Source organism: Lepisosteus platostomus, chromosome 2, assembly GCF_059453375.1.
Source record: "Lepisosteus platostomus isolate fLepPlt1 chromosome 2, fLepPlt1.hap1, whole genome shotgun sequence".
NCBI classification, from domain to species: Eukaryota; Metazoa; Chordata; class Actinopteri; order Semionotiformes; family Lepisosteidae; genus Lepisosteus; species Lepisosteus platostomus.
Genome location: NC_142612.1, coordinates 79,440,567 through 79,456,639, shown reverse-complemented (window position 1 = coordinate 79,456,639; position 16,073 = coordinate 79,440,567). Strand labels below are relative to the sequence as shown.

General features: G+C 42.2%; 1 protein-coding gene across 4 annotated transcripts in view; it reads right to left on the bottom strand.

Annotated features, from left to right (window-relative positions):
- tbl1xr1a (TBL1X/Y related 1a) overlaps nt 1-16,073 on the bottom strand; it is a 61,210-nt gene that overhangs the window by 27,698 nt on the left and 17,439 nt on the right. The gene's annotated exons all lie outside the window — the stretch shown is intronic.

Here is a 16,073-nt window from a genome sequence, read left to right as displayed (position 1 = left end):
GAAAGACATAAAAGAATAGAAACATCAAATTGGACTACTTCTGGGCACCTTCTTAGGAACTGCATATTGTAATGAGTGAGAGTGCCTTCTGTTCATTTAGAATAACTGATTCAAAGGTCTTTCAATATAGATGCACAAAATAATCAAATCGTTTAAAAATAACACTACAAACAACACAGTGCTGTGATACCAAAAGGCCACTAAATTACAGTAATAATCAGGCAGAAGAGACAGGAGACTGTACTGTTTGTACAGTATATCTACTTCAATCACAATCAATATATCAATCAGCGAGTAAAACCAGGAGACACCTTGGATACACTGTACAATAAAACCATGTCACACAAAGATTAGACAACCTGCACAAACTTGCAGTCAAACAGTTCATAATAGCTTGTGCGATATCAGAAAAGCTCTCATATTACTCGTATTGAAAAGTATGAAAGCCAGATTCCACTGTACAATCCTCTTATAATTTTAAATGTGTACCCTCTCGGCACCAGAGAACGCTCTCAGACTGGCTGGGCATCAGGAACAGTTCAGACTACCAGACATGAGCCACCCGGGTCTTCATCTGCCAAAACTAGCCTGTTCAGGGTATAAGAGTGTTCATCGTACAGCTTTAAAGTAGCCTCTGGCAAGTTTCAAGCAGAGCAGTAAAAACATGTATGCCTTTACTACTTTTGCAGGTATAGCTCTTATAAAATCAGGTAACCAAATCAACAAATCTGCCCAAATCAGATGGTAAAATTCAGAAAATGATCTAAGAATGTGGTTTGGGTGGAGCTGGCCCCATTTAACCCTGGCGACAACTGCTGTGCTGGAGCTGCTCTGGTCCCTCCATCGCTCTCAAGAGTCTCTCGGTATTGATCGAGCTGCAACAGATTGTTTGGTTTTTTAAATACTGACTTGTGCTCCAAGTCTTTAAAAACTGATGATTTCAAGGTGACCTATGTTACCCACTGAAATATGGCTTTTCAGGACTATGGCTGGCCACCTACGGTATATATTTTTGGTATGCTCTTGTTTTTGGGTTAAGGCCACTTTTACCAAGCATCACAAAACCTCTCTTAAACTGTGACTTGTAACTGAAGATGTTATGCTACACTATTTCTCTAGCCTTCTCACTAAATTAACAGCTAAGACGGTCTCTCTACCTCAGATGCTAAATTTGGTTTCCCCATCTGTAACAGTCCTAACACATGAAGCCTATTAATTAGACAATATGATGTCCCACTTCTGACTGCTGACACCTTCTCTTGCAGAACTAATCAGACCTCGGCTCTGTGCAAACCTGTTTAGGCTTATTTCAGTACAACATAATTTCATCACAATGATGAACAGCACAACTTCTCATTCTGTTTTACAGCACATTTATATACACAACAGTTCATGTTTCTTCCTAGTCTGTATGAAGCAACTATAAATATGTAAAATACTGAACCTCTTTTCAAACATATCAATATTTTGAGAGAACTAAAATAAATTGTAATTGTGGCAACAGCCAGACAGGACATAAGAAAAAGGATTTAGCAGCAGGAAATATTCATCACAAACAGCCTACAGGAAAGGAATAGGAGACAATGTGTAGCCCGCTTAACTGCAGTTGATTCTGATTAATTCTACTTTCTCATCACCAAAATAAATAGCTGCCTTTTTCAGATAGGAGCATACACCATCAATTCTCTGAGATCTCAGTGCTTCAGATTTAACAATGATCTGTGACATGCATGTCTGTGCCTATGACCTGTAAACAAACATATATATGCTATGACACTGGTACAGGCTGCTGCAACATGACTGAAGCAAATTTCAGTGAATTCAAATTCAGCCATTCAAATAAAAATTGAAGAAAACCTTTTCTCACAATCTTATTTTCACTGCCATTTCATTCGCGCGAGACTGTAGTCACATTTCACCAGCAAAACAACACGGTTTGTGTCACGTTATGAAAACACAAATGAAGTGACTAAATGGTGAATTTACTATTGATAACGAGCTAGACCGCTGTATGGTGTTGACTTGCTTTTTACTTTGACAAAATCTGGGACATACATGTTTTGATTCTCACGGTGGCAGCACTCAGCTCTCGGGCTCCCCTCACACGCAACGCTGAGGGCATTTGATCCTTCCTCTAGAAATACTCCAGCACTTACCCATCTGTCTTTTTCTGTCAACATCCTTTTTTATGGTCAAATATTTCAAAATGTGTATCAAGCTACGCGGTGGCAATGATCAGGGCAGCCCTGTCGAGAGACTGCACAGGGCGGAGCTGTGCTGAAGGGTAAGCGGTGGTCTTCAATGGGCACGTGGAGAAGAAAACTGCTGTGCTGTCATTATCGATCCGCTGGCAATGCTAGACAATGAGCTCCTGACAGTAACTTAAAGACAGGGGTGTTGCAGTTGAAATTTAAAATTTACTGTTACAAACCACAAACTATCTTAGATATGCAGGTGAAAGTGCAATAGACGTTACCTACAGTACAACTTTGACGGTTAGCAGAGACACACACCCAGGCAGGAAACCACGAGGTTCAGTTGTCAGCTTCATGAAGCGGACTTCTGCGTGCGCCCTTACACACTACAGTAGCTGTTCTTTTCCACTTTTCTCCAGCTATGCACAGAGAATCATCCAAACAGGAGCCAGAAGAGACATCCTCATACAATGGCCACCTTCCCGACAATGTAGTTCCAGCAGGGAGCTGCGTCAGCATGCGTAAGCTGCAAAGGAACAAGCAAAGGTTTATTCCTGCTGAAAAGAGAGGAAAAGAAATACAAAGTTTCGGCTGTGGAGCCTTCTTCGGGTGTGGAAGAAGGCTCCACTGCCGAAATTTTGTATTTCTTTTCCTCTCTGTTCAGCATGGAATATACCTCTACTATCCCAAAAGGACATGCTGGAAATACATATTTATTCTCTCCTTCAGTCAAACTGATGATTTCTTCAAGATGAAATCAAGGTCCCACATATTTCATCTGTATATAGCCAACAGAGCTTCCACTGTTACTGCTATAATCCTGACACAGGGAAGCTTACTTATGACCAGCCTATGAAGCCAATCTTTCAGCAGGGGCAATGGCTTCGACAGTTTGGTTGGACTGCTCCGCTCTCATGTCGAGTATCGGGAGCTCCTTCACCACCCGTGCGTCGTCTTTCACCTGCTCCTTCATGCGTGCGTTATGCGCTGCCGGGCGCGTGTGGAAAGTCAGCTTGACACCCATGTCTGGTGTGCACAGTGCTGCCCTGCGCACGGTCCCCAGCCACACGTGTCCCGGGAAGAGCGGGAGACTTCCGACAATATCGCGAGCAGCGCTCTTGATGACTAGCAAAACGCAGGAGCAGCATGGCAGGGTCATGCTGAAATACGTGAGCCACAGCTAGGAGGCCCCTTGGGGAAAGAAAGAGCAGTTTGTGTATTTAGAACAACTGCAAAACCGAAATGATGGACATGGCCGATGTACCAAAGCAAAGTATAGTAACGGACAGTGTGGGTGAGACCTTGTCTCAGGCCTGGGTGACATTCTGCTCTCAACAAAATGAGCCAGAGGGCTGACTGGCCTCTGTTGGGATCTTCTCACGCTCTTCTGAGCAGAAACAACATAGATACACACCTGCCTAGTCACACACACTGCAGGCTTTACAGTTTAAATGTACTTGGGCATATAATGATTACCTCAGTGCCTTGACTACAGCTCGAGAAACAGGAGCAGTAAAACTGCAGTGGGTGAATCCTGCTGAGCCTACTGTGACGTTAATGGTTTGAGCTACTGTAGTTCCCCGCACAAGCTCATATAATTAACCGTATTAAACACACGAGTTGATCAAAATTAGCTGATTATATCTTAAGAAAATCTCTTAAGCACCAAAAGCTCCTCGGTTATGCTGCAGAAACCAGTCAGAAGGAAAGCTGACCGACTATCATTTGAAAAGAGAAACTGATCCATTCCTACCAGGCCTTAACCAAGGAGACCCGACTTCTTTCTGGAACACAGAAACTGCAAAGGTAGAGTTTTGAGTGGTTTTGCAGACACAATAAGTGTCTATATAGTTGCTACATTTAAACAGTTAAAATTTAGATGCACAGAGATCTCAGGATACACAATAATTGCACATTCCAGAAGAACAATGCTTGAAAAATACACAAAACATCCTTTTCACCTTCACATAACCTTCGTTAAAATAAGTCTCCTTGAAGGAGAGTAAGCCTTGAAATGCTTAGAGAAAATGAATCTGGGTTGTTAAGTAGCTTTCCTGGAACACCTCCTTTAAAATAAACTGAACAGGAACTTATAAGGGCGCAGTCATTGACATTCAAAGAAATCTGCAGAACAGATCCTTTCATCTGCCCCGATAACGAAAAGATTTGACCCATTCTGTTCCTGCAATGTAATGTCCTTTAAAATAACTAAACACTCCGCACAAACATTTAAATGACTTTTACTCAGCAAAGAGCGAGTCACTCCCACCTTAACATACTGAAATTTAAATAAACGGATCTTCAAATATCCATTTAAATAAAAATGTGAAAATCAATAGTAATGTTTTTTTTAAATTCATACTAAAATTAAGAAATGAAAATAAATTATATTCCTTGAAAAATGTTTCCACATACTCCTTCTGGGGCAGTATATTCATAATGTAGCTGCATCAAGCCACAATCAGGTTAAAAAAACGTTTTCTTGAAAAAGACATTTCTCACTGTAACCAATGCAGAAATTGACAAGAGTATTTTATTTCTTTGTGACATCCGTGACCTAAAATCAGCGAAGCCAAGGCAGTAAGATCAATTTGAAAGTTGCAATTCACTTTGTAATCATGATCTCTGTAGTGTCCTTGGCACTGACTCATCCTCATAAAAAATGTGTGTTGCAGTAGCTTCTGCGTGATTAAAGGAAAGCAAAGCAATCAAATTTTCTATCAGGAGGCTAACAAAGACTGTTCTGTACGAACATTAGTGTGAAGTTGTGTAGTAAACACATGGCTCAGTGAAAAAGCCTCACAACAATGCGTTTTAATGAAGCATCAAGATGTGGCATTACCACCAACAAAACCTATCTCTAATCACCCTATGAAAAAACAGCATGCAGATGTCTTGTTTCAGTGCACATCTTATTTATGGCAAGATATTCCATATGCCAATTTGCAGAACACTAGAAGCACTACAACTTTCTAGCTCTCCTGCTTTTCTTGTTTTCACCCATCAAAATATGCTACCACAATAATACACAACTGGGGGCCCTCCGGTATTTCCACTGAAATTCCTTAAACTGGGTGCTCAGTTCCAACCTACTGGAATTAAAATCTGGCATACAGATCAGGAGAACAACCAAGTGTGACACTGGGAATACTTCTAACTGCGATCAAAGACTCTCGTATATGGACTAGATTTTCTGTCCCGGGGGCTAATTGAAAAGACGCAATAAGACAGGAACAAAAAGAACACGGCTCTGGTCATTGGCGAGGAAAGGATAAAAAGAACCCATCTCTGCAATACTCTCCTGTTGAGGAATGCAGCGCTCAGATTTCCGCTGCATTTTGTTCACGCAAATATGTCTTCCACTACATATTGTTTGAGGTGTGGGGAACAATACTGTTTTTGTCCTTTTGATCCAGAATTGTTTTTAAAGTAGCAGGTCTCCAGTGACGATCAACCTTCTTTGATAGCCAACGGCAGTGATTATATTTAAGGATTAAAGCAACACTCAACTTGGCAATGACAAATCTCTCAGTGCATTTGACTATTTACTTCAGCGGAAAACAATTGTTTCAGGAACCTAAAATGATCAATCAAAACACAGCTCTTGCTTAAGCCAACTGCAAACAATAGTGCCTGAAGACGCCATCAATATGGTTAATACAGTACTGAAGAAGCAGCTAATTAATCTGTCATGATCAATCGCGCACTGCCAGTGCGAACACATAGCCAGGGCCAGCAGTATGATAAACCTGTATAGATACAGAACTCCGCCTGTGCACATACATCTCCCCACTTAACACAGTCACAGCAAACACCCTTACCTAGAAACAGAAACCAGCACGCAAGACTCTTTTGCTAAAATCATTTAGTGGAAAAGAACTCTAATAAAATTATTTTCACTTTAAATGGCAAAAGGCAAGGATGATCCAGTGCAATGCCTCTGTGCTGCTCCCTGCACCCTGGATGTGACTGAACAACAATCAGCTCTACTGGCTGTGGAAAGATAATACAACAGGCATTTTAATACTTTTACAGTTCGCGATACGTTAACAGTTTTTCTGTTGTGTATAATGAAACTCCATTACTTGCTGAAGTCACTTCAGATAAACTGCTACCACTAACAACACCAAGGTGTTAAAATGTGAATCAAATATATCCACAGCCACTAAAATGCACACGTATCATATACTCATACAACTGTAAATATGCTTCGCTTTACTAGACAGCGGTTCAGTGGATCCAACAGTGTCAGATAGGCAACAGGATGTGGCAGACAAGTTTGTATGGGAGGCTTAAAAGAAAGCATGCAGCAGCAGTTTACTCCTGACTGTCAGAACACCTAACCCTGGATTCAATTTCATGCTGGGGTAGAGATATAACCAGTTATGTGGGGGGAAAAAAGTTTTTCACAGACAATATTACAGTACCAAGGCCGTCTATTCCAATTACGCTAGCAAAGCAATACTCTGATCATGTTTGTAAATTAGATGACATTGTATAATTGGGTTGTGTTTTAGAAGGCTCCTCACAGTGCAAGAGTTCAACAGTTCTATATGCTGCTCCCTCGATACCGGGCTGTTTGTGGATGGTGGGCCATTACGAGTTTGTCTGGGGTCAAGGTTCACTTTCCAGTGTCTGGCTTAGAATTTTGAATTCATCTACCCAGTGTTTAATTTCACCACACTTACTTCATACCAACTGCACTCTTCCTGTTGGCTGACATCTGTATGCAGTAGCCAACAATTCCATTTACAACTAAACCAAGGCAAAACAGGCAAACCTCCCACACGTGCCCGTATCAAAGGGGAAAAAGCCTTGATACACTATTTCACAAGAACAGAGGTTTAACCTGCAATATTTAAAGATTTCCCCATCACCTTCTATGTCTGCTTTCTCTGGTTTCTACAGCTCAGGTTCAGCTTTGCAAGGAAAAGGAAAGCAACATACCTCTCTGAGGTGGTTCGTGAGGCCTGAACACTTGGAAAAAGCAACACTGTGCAAGGAGAAATTCTGCTTAAACAGCCCCAACACAAACCGTCCCTGTGAATCCATTTATATACCAGCCAAACCTACTCTAAATCAAACCCATGTGAGAATGTGGCTCGGACCTTTACCAATTTATCACTAATGCACCACATGTGAACCTATTTACACACAGTACAGGCCCAAACGCACTCCAGTGGCAGGCCAGCTGAAAGTACTGGCCTGATTACCGCCGGCCCATAGATGTGCCTTCAGCGGAGCTGGGCACAGCAGCAGACATGAGGCTCCTTCACCAGTACATCGCTGTACTCACGCTGCTCTGCAATTACTCCTACATGCCCAGCTGCACATTGCTGCAGCTATTTCATACGCTGGGAACTGATCATTTGTAGTAACACCTGCTGGATGGGGGCTCTCCAGGACAAAGCCTGATCAGCCTAGTCATATGGGGCATTCCTACTGTAGATGGGTATAGAAGGAAAATAATGAGAAACTACAGAACGATTAATTGAAAGAAACCACCACAGGAAATACATGAACTGAAAAACACCCCTTTCTCAACACCTGGGTGTAATGCAATACAGGATTTAGAAAGACCATGTGAAATGCACTTTCCTGTCGCTTACAGGCAAAAGTACATATATTTGAAAGTAATAAAACAATTAGTTCTGAGAATTTCACAATGATAGAAAGCAGAACATACAAAGACTGCTTTTGGTAATGGAGCAATTTTCGCCCCCACCTCTGATGTATGTATATACTGCGATGGCTTGTTGAATCAACAAGGAATGACCCGGCTACATGCTGTCATTCACCGATATCGCATTCCTCAAATGAATTCCCATCTGCGGTCAGATCAAGGTACGTTTCTATAAACAACCGCGTGAGTAAACCAGCGAGAGCAGCTCCTTATGCAGTCTCCTCACACTGCAGTTTGCCAGATACCAACGTGCTCTGAAAGGCATCCTCAGCGTGGACGCTCTCCCAGGGGGCCACACACTGCGAGGGGAGGGCCAGCGCCGGCACCAGTAAACAGCTCTCGGAAAGACAGGATTCCTCCCGAGGAGCCCTGGAGAGGCGTGAACACAGGAGCAGGAGAGAGGAGCAGCAACCTGCGGCTTGCAATTTGTCACAATTAACTACAGCACAGCGCACAAATCTTAGCAGGGGGAAGTTTAAATTTCAGTCTTCTAATCCAGCATCCTGTTTTTTTCAATGACCTTATACTGTAGTCAGTCATCAGCAGCCAAGAAGTCCTCCTTTTCATTATCTAAGAAAAGCTCCCTGAGCTGCTCCTGCCCGTGTGGGTTCTGCAGTGCCTGGGTGGTTCAGCCAGCGACGTGCACACTGGCTGAATCACCACCAGTTTTTTTCTGCACTACTTCCACTACTTCACACAATGGAACTGTTGTGTTTCAGTTTCACTCCTTTTACTCACAGTGAGCTCCGGTGTCTGTTTTCCATCTAGTTAAAGGGGAACTGTAATGTTTTTTTCATATATATATATATTTCAGGGTTAGAAAGAATCAGCGATGATAAATGCATTTCAAACCACACTAAGATTAAAATAAAATGTACAGTAACTTCTCAGTAAATCCTTCTAACTCAGAAATCAGAGATCCTTCTAAATCCTCTAATTTACATTACATTTCCAGGTATGCACCATGTTCTGCGATTCAGAATGAGACAACAAAACATCTGGTGATGTGAAAAGGCCCTACTACACTGTAAACAAGCAGGCTTGTGAACACATCTCTTTTAATCCAACAGAAATATTGCTCTCGACTTTGAGACAGCTTTGCCAAATACAAATTCTACTTACCTGTTAACTCTACATGTAGATCACATTGGAGCATTTCTGCTGCACAACCTGTACTGATTCACTAGACCATCACATTACATCCACCATTACAGTGACTAGTGAGCAGGAAGAATTTGTGCTCAGTTTGAAATTTGTAAAATTTTTCTATAGTGTCAACGTATTTTTTTGGTAACCGAGATCTAATAACTGGTCTGAGAAACTGAGACTGCAGTAAAATAATATAAAAAAGTTCAACTTAAATTCCAGGTTTACACAGTTTTACTTCTGGTTTTCACAAGATTCAATTTCAAACACACAAACCCACATTTTACTGATATAATAAGCGACAATTCTAAGGCTTTTCCAGACCAAAAAGCACCTTCGCCACAGGTTTTCTTTTATGAGAGTAAAAACCATGAAAAGATAGAAAACTGCAATTTACATATATTTTTTTCCACAAAATTAGGTACTAATATGTTAACAGCTGTAATGCAAACATTCCTGTTGTTGCATCTCATAATTTACCATAACATTTATAAAACTGGAGATCAGCAAACATTTTTACCCCAAGTGACCGTGCTGGCAGTTGACTGTGGTATGAAAGGGCAACTGATGCTTCTAGCCCCAGTCAAACCGAGATGCCGGAGTAACTAACTCGTGTTTTGTACATGCCGGCTGGTTTAGAACTCGAGTCGACTCTATTGTTTGTCAATCACAGACAGGATATGGGAGCCCCTAATAGATCATAACCGGTTGGGACTCGTGTTTCACTGGCTTCACACCTTCTGGCTTCAGAGAGGCTCCCACCAAAAAGCAGTCTGTGATTTCTGGATTTTCATTCTTAGAGAGCATATTCACCAGATACACTCCTGTCAAGCTTTCCCGAACAACACTGTCAGGCCAAAGGGCAGCCGTGCAGGAGGTGCTCAGTTTTAAGCGCTGCTTAATGCTTCCCCTTCGATGGCATCACCCGTCTTAACACACTGATATCCAAGTACACACATTCTTAGCACATTCCTCCTTATGTAGAATTTATGTAAATTAAATTATAGGTTAATACAACTAGCATCTAATATGTATGCATCACAAACAATCCATGTTATTAAAAATTATAAGTCACCAACACACTGAAATGAAGTATGTTTTCCTTTGTGTTTTTATCAGGCATGAAAGTCCACTAAAAATGGTACACAGTATAAAAAACAGACCCTACCAGTCTGTAGCTACAGAAATGAATGCAGACATTACAGATGCAGAACTACTGAATGCTAACACTGAGTCACAGAACACACCATAGAATCATTAAAAAGCCACCAGAAACACTCAGCTATTTTCTCCCTCACCGATTAAAAAAAGAATCCTGCAAGATCATAAAAACAATGTTTAACAGTTTCTTTAAATAACCATGAAGAAAAAAATAGCAATAAATTTGCACTACACAATCCTGCAGAATGGTAAAACCACAGTGCATATTTGGACAGTTACATTCCATCAGAATTTCACCGCAAGACTCATGTATTTGTGCCCGTTTCAACACTGCACTGAACTCATACCTATGCAACAGCCAGAGGTCCTCTGGACGTCAGCTGAGAGCACTTACCTTCTTCAGGTATTAGAAGGTACATTGTCACTGACTGACCCCCAGAGCCCGTCCCAGAAGAACTTCTCGGCTCAGAACAAATGTGTTTAATATACCTCAGACAGCACTACGCTTTCAACACAACCAGCCTGTGAACCAAGTCCGTTTCCAAATGCTCACACTAGCCCATGGACAATTAAATTCACCTTTCTGTCGGCGCAGAAGAATAAAAATCTCCAAATACTAAACAAACAAGCTGCCAGCTCAAGATGTCTTTACGAACAGCTTGTATACAGCCATCTTACTGGGCCTCCTCAGATCACACATTCATCTACTGATCTCTTCTCCCTCCATTTAATCTACAAGCTTAAAAACAGCACCATGCTGAGGCATTCCATCTCACACTTTTACAGCATTCTGAAATACAGGAGAGATGTGACTGCAGTCATTTTCACATGCTTAGTACTGAAAGTTCCAATTACTCAAAATACAGAGTCATCCCTAAAACAAAACTAAGCTGTATTTTTGAACATTGCCATTTAAGGTCTTCATGATTGAGTTTAGCCCTGAAAGACTGCAGACTGACTAATTTTGAGTTGATCTTTTCAAGAAACACATTCATCTGGCAATTGCGTATAGACTTGGAAAAGTATGATAAAAACTGAGATTTTGTTTTTGCATGCCAGTAATTTGAAAAGTACCACATCCATGGCAAAAACGTCTCGTCTCTATACACTGAGAGGATCGCTACAAGTCCGTCTGTAAAACTGAGTGAAAACGCACCCACCCTCAGGAACTCTAGAAGGTGATGCCCAGTGAAAAGAAGGTCTCAAGAGTTTCACTTCTCTGGGAGAGATAACATCAGGGCTTGAATGAGCGTTCTACCTAGAGTTCAAATTCAGAGTATTAATAACGATAACGACACAGCCATGTCTAGTCTGCTGTATTTTTGCTAATCTCCTAAGATCACCCCTGGCAGCAGTAAGCCCCTGTGAACGTCGTTTTCATCTACGTGGAGCGTTCCTGCTACAGCTCTGTGGCGGTGAGAGGACCCCTGGTGACACAACACCATCCCACAGGCAGCCTGCAGTTCCCTGCGCTTGCGGCTTCAGCGTTATTTACTAGTTACAACTATTAACTTGCAAATCGGTTTAAGGGAACAAACGGACAGCAGGCATCTGGAAACAAAGCTGAACAAAGCTGACCGCTGAATTTCTACTACAGACCCGGTTCGTGTGGCACACAGGCCCACGGAGAGCTCCTTCCTCCTTCCTCCGTCCTCGGCAACACGTTGTGGCTCGATCCAAGAGAGACTGAACTCGGCCAGCTCATCGACCTCCAGGCCTTCCAGGTTCTTTCGCCTTGTGGTGTCTATCTGATCGGGGTTCATTCTCAGAACATGGCCAAGCCAACAAAATTGACAGGCGCTGATATCCGGCACGATATCCTGGCTTCTGGTCTCTCTAGAAAGCTCGCTATTGGGAGATTCTGTTTTGCCTGAAGATGCAGCACCGCAGTGGAAGGATGGAGGCATTCTCGTGTCAGACTTAATGACACGCCAGCGCTCTGGGCCGTACAGCACAGTGGATATCACATTACTGTTGTAACTGATAAACACACAACTATGACTCTAGACCAGAACGCGACTGCAGTCCTCGCTAGGCCCACAGAAACGCAGCGCACTGAAACTGCCTGATGTTCCCCCAAATGGCCCTAGATCACCGTACCACTGGCCAACAACAAAGAAAGCTTTAGACCACAGAGCCCTCCAACCTCCCAAACCAACGGGGGACTGCTGGCCAGAAGAAACCAGGGAATCCTCCTGATGGAAATACTTGAACACCAGCGTCCCTAGAGACAACACATGGCATGCTGGGCTGCAGAAATGAGACTGTGTGGGCTTTGAACAGAACAGAGGAAAACTGCCGAGTCATGAAATGTCTCTTCCTTAACGGTGTACTTAAACACATTTTAAGTGCAGTATTGAAAGAGGAAATTTATTTTCATAACATTTTGATTTAGTTTTTACATTAGTCATTACTTTTACCTAAATGGATTTGCAACAGCAATGAGGATATAAATCATCTGAGCAGGACAAAAAAAAACAATGCTTGCAACTCAAGATTTCCTCAGCACTTCCTGGGTATCTACTACTTTAAAAATAATTCAATTTATGATCTTCACGCTTTCACAGGACTAAGGTTTCATGTTTTTCATTACAATCTGAATTTTAGAACAGACAGAAAAATTGACAGCAACTTGTGTTTTAAATAAAAGCTGCATCTAAATGCTGTCTGTGCACCCGTATCACTGTTTTAATCATCAAAATGATATCTCCTGGAAAAACAGAAATGCACAGTCTAACCTGAGCAGTTTTGAAATAGTCTAATAGAAACAAAATCCTCATCTTGACTGACCCACTGACATGGAGGAGATAATTACACATTTAAAGCCACCATAAAATGTCACCACTTTAATTTCACTCCATTAAACATGCTCTTCTTTTCTTAGGAAATGTAATTCAGGAGGGAATATGCTTACACCAGGCAAGTCAGATTCAACCGTACCAAGAACAAAATGTTTATTTAATCCCAATACAGAATTTTCCACGGGTTCTGCAGTTCTCAGACACAGCACATTGTAGAACGTCTGTTCAAAGTCCTACAGTCCAGCAAAATAGACAAACCCTTCTGCTCTCCTTAACTGGCCGCTGTCTTTTATCACATGGAGTGTCAGTAGCTGATACCTCTCTCAAAGCCCTCGCCCTGCTAATTACTAAGGGCTAGAAACCCCTGTGAACCTGCAGTCCTGCTGCTGCTCGAACTTCTCCATCCACAGGCCCCTCTCTGAGGAAATTAGGAACGACCGCTCCAGCACTTTAATAATAACAATAATAATAATAATAATAATAATACTGAAATTCAAGCACTGGAACACAGAACATAACAGCCAGTGCAGGCTTGGTTTTCACTAGAACACGTTCCAGTCCCGACTAAGAGTACTACTTCAAAAACATACAGGACATTATTCTGAACAATGCACAAACAAGAGAAGATACACAACACATGCAGAACACGATTGAGGCAGAAGGCAACTTTTTAAATAAAATCTGATTGATGCAAGTCGAGGAGTACCTGTACTATTTTTCTGCTTGGCCTGAATTGGATTTTCCCTGTTTACACACGGAATACTTGACAATCCAGAGATCGGTTTTGAATACATAACACACTAAGACATTCTGAAGGCATAAGAAAATAAAAGAGGACAACACTGAGCCTCTAAGGGAGAAAGGAAAAGTCCATGAACTCAAGAAAAACAGAAGAGCTGACAACAGAAACACTCGGAAACAGCACGGGCCATCAAGGGCATTTCTGTCACATTACAGTCAGTGTGACAATATCCATATCTTAATTATTGTGGAATTGTTTCATTCTCTCTACACAGCTGATGAATAGAAAAAAGCACATTAAGGAACAAAAAGCAAGCGTGTCTATGCTTTGTACTGCAACCTGAAAGAAAGGGCCCCCCAGTCCTGCCGGTGGTGTCAGACGCTCTCCGGCTGGGGCTGACAGGGACTGTGGGAAAGGCTGGGGAGTGTCTAAACCGTCTGGGCCACACACACTCCTGAGGCGCGCAGGTTCTGACCCCGACGACACCGCCGAGCGCGAATGAGGCTTCAACGTGATAAAGCAAGCAAAAAGTGACTGAAGCACAAGAGGAAACAGGGTACTCTTTCAGACCTGCAGATGGCTCACCTGACAGAGCTGAGCTGCACCAGATCTAAAACACTTCCAAGCAGAAGAAAGTGCTGGGACAGAGATGGGAAGAAAAAGAGAGGAGAGGAGACTGGTCTTCCTCAGATGAAGGAATCTGACAAACGACAAGGGAACAGACAAGGGGTGCACACACAGAAATCAGCCCCACACTGAAGGGATGTGATTCCTTGAACTTTATAACCCATTTAATGGCCATGATTAATGTTAAATTGAGTTTATATCTTAAAGGCTAAGAAACCAACAAGACTCTCTATCAGTCCACTTCCATCCCGTGGGAGTGTGGAACAAGCTCCCCAGCCATGCTGCTGAAGCCGATGCCCTGGCTCTTCCCAAGAATTAAAAGGGCTGGATAAAGATCCTTGGGCCAGACCGCTACTCTATTCCAAAGGGATCAGATGAGCCGAATGGCCTCTTTTCAGTGGTAATTAGGTTTCCCGATGGTTATACATTTAAAATGCTAAGATGGTGAAAAATATATAATGCTGGTTTTAGCCTCATTTGTTGTTGATACTATAACAACAACACAAATTCTATTTATATAATTGATGTCTATATATATTAAATAATACCAGCTTGATAAAATGTCTGGAATACTGGAGCCCCGGGGCTGCAGGGTGACAAGAAACCAGCACCCCTGGGAGGCAGCGGCACACGTCTGAGCCACGTGTCCCAGTGCCTGTGGAGACGTTCAAAACCTGCGGAAGACGCCGCCTGTAAGCCTCCTGTCAGCACTGCTGGCCTGTGCTGGCCACTGCCGCAGCGGTACATCTGATCTACAACTCACAACACACACTAACTCACTGCCAACCAGCCGGCCCGCGCCGACACAACCCCATTACCTCGCCCCTCCTGCAAGAACACCACTCATCAGAGCCATCCGCGGCCACTCCTTCGACTGGGAGCCCCAGCACTGGGAAACAGCGGAAGTGGAAGGTGCTGTTTATACAACATTAAGTTCAGAAGGAATTTTCAATCGCACACTGGTGTCACTCCCGAGACTTTCTCTTCCTCAACGCCATTCAAAATCAAAAGCACACCAAGCTGAAGAGCTCTGTAAAGCAGCAAAATACTCAAAGAGTGGCTCAATTATCAGGTAAAAACAAATTTGATAAAATAGTAAAAATACCCCCATACAGAATATTGTTCAACAGTTTATGTATTCCATTGAATATTCTCTTCCAGAGCCACAGGAGGACTTGGGAGTACACATACTCCTGTAAAGCACTTTGAGTAGAGTGTCCAGTAAAGCACTATATAAATGTAAGCAATTATTATTGTTATTATTATAAAAGACTTTCTTTTATTGCACACAAAAGAAAAACCATGAAATATTTTGCAAATACTAACCAAATCAAATTTAGAACATCAAGTAGAATTGTCTCTTGCAGTTGTAGTAGAATGCTAGTGCTTCAGATAGGTCATCCTGAATCCTGTTCAGTGTCCCAGGAGGAAAGTCAGGAATTCCAGATGTGGAAGGGGCAAGGTGATCTAACTCATTAATGACGTTACCAGAACATTTACAGAAAAGAAGCCTTCCAGAGAAAGAGCACTGGCAGGCAGCAGGTGTGTGCGTGCAATGGTTGAAATGATGTGTAAATTGGAAAAGGAAAAATGTTATTTTATTTAACTCTGAACTACTTCTGCAATGCCATGTCATCTGCTCTAGAAAAGGTAGCTGAGGTTATGAAACTGTTAAGCCATGTTATGAAAAAGATGCATTTCCAAGTGATGTAAAACTA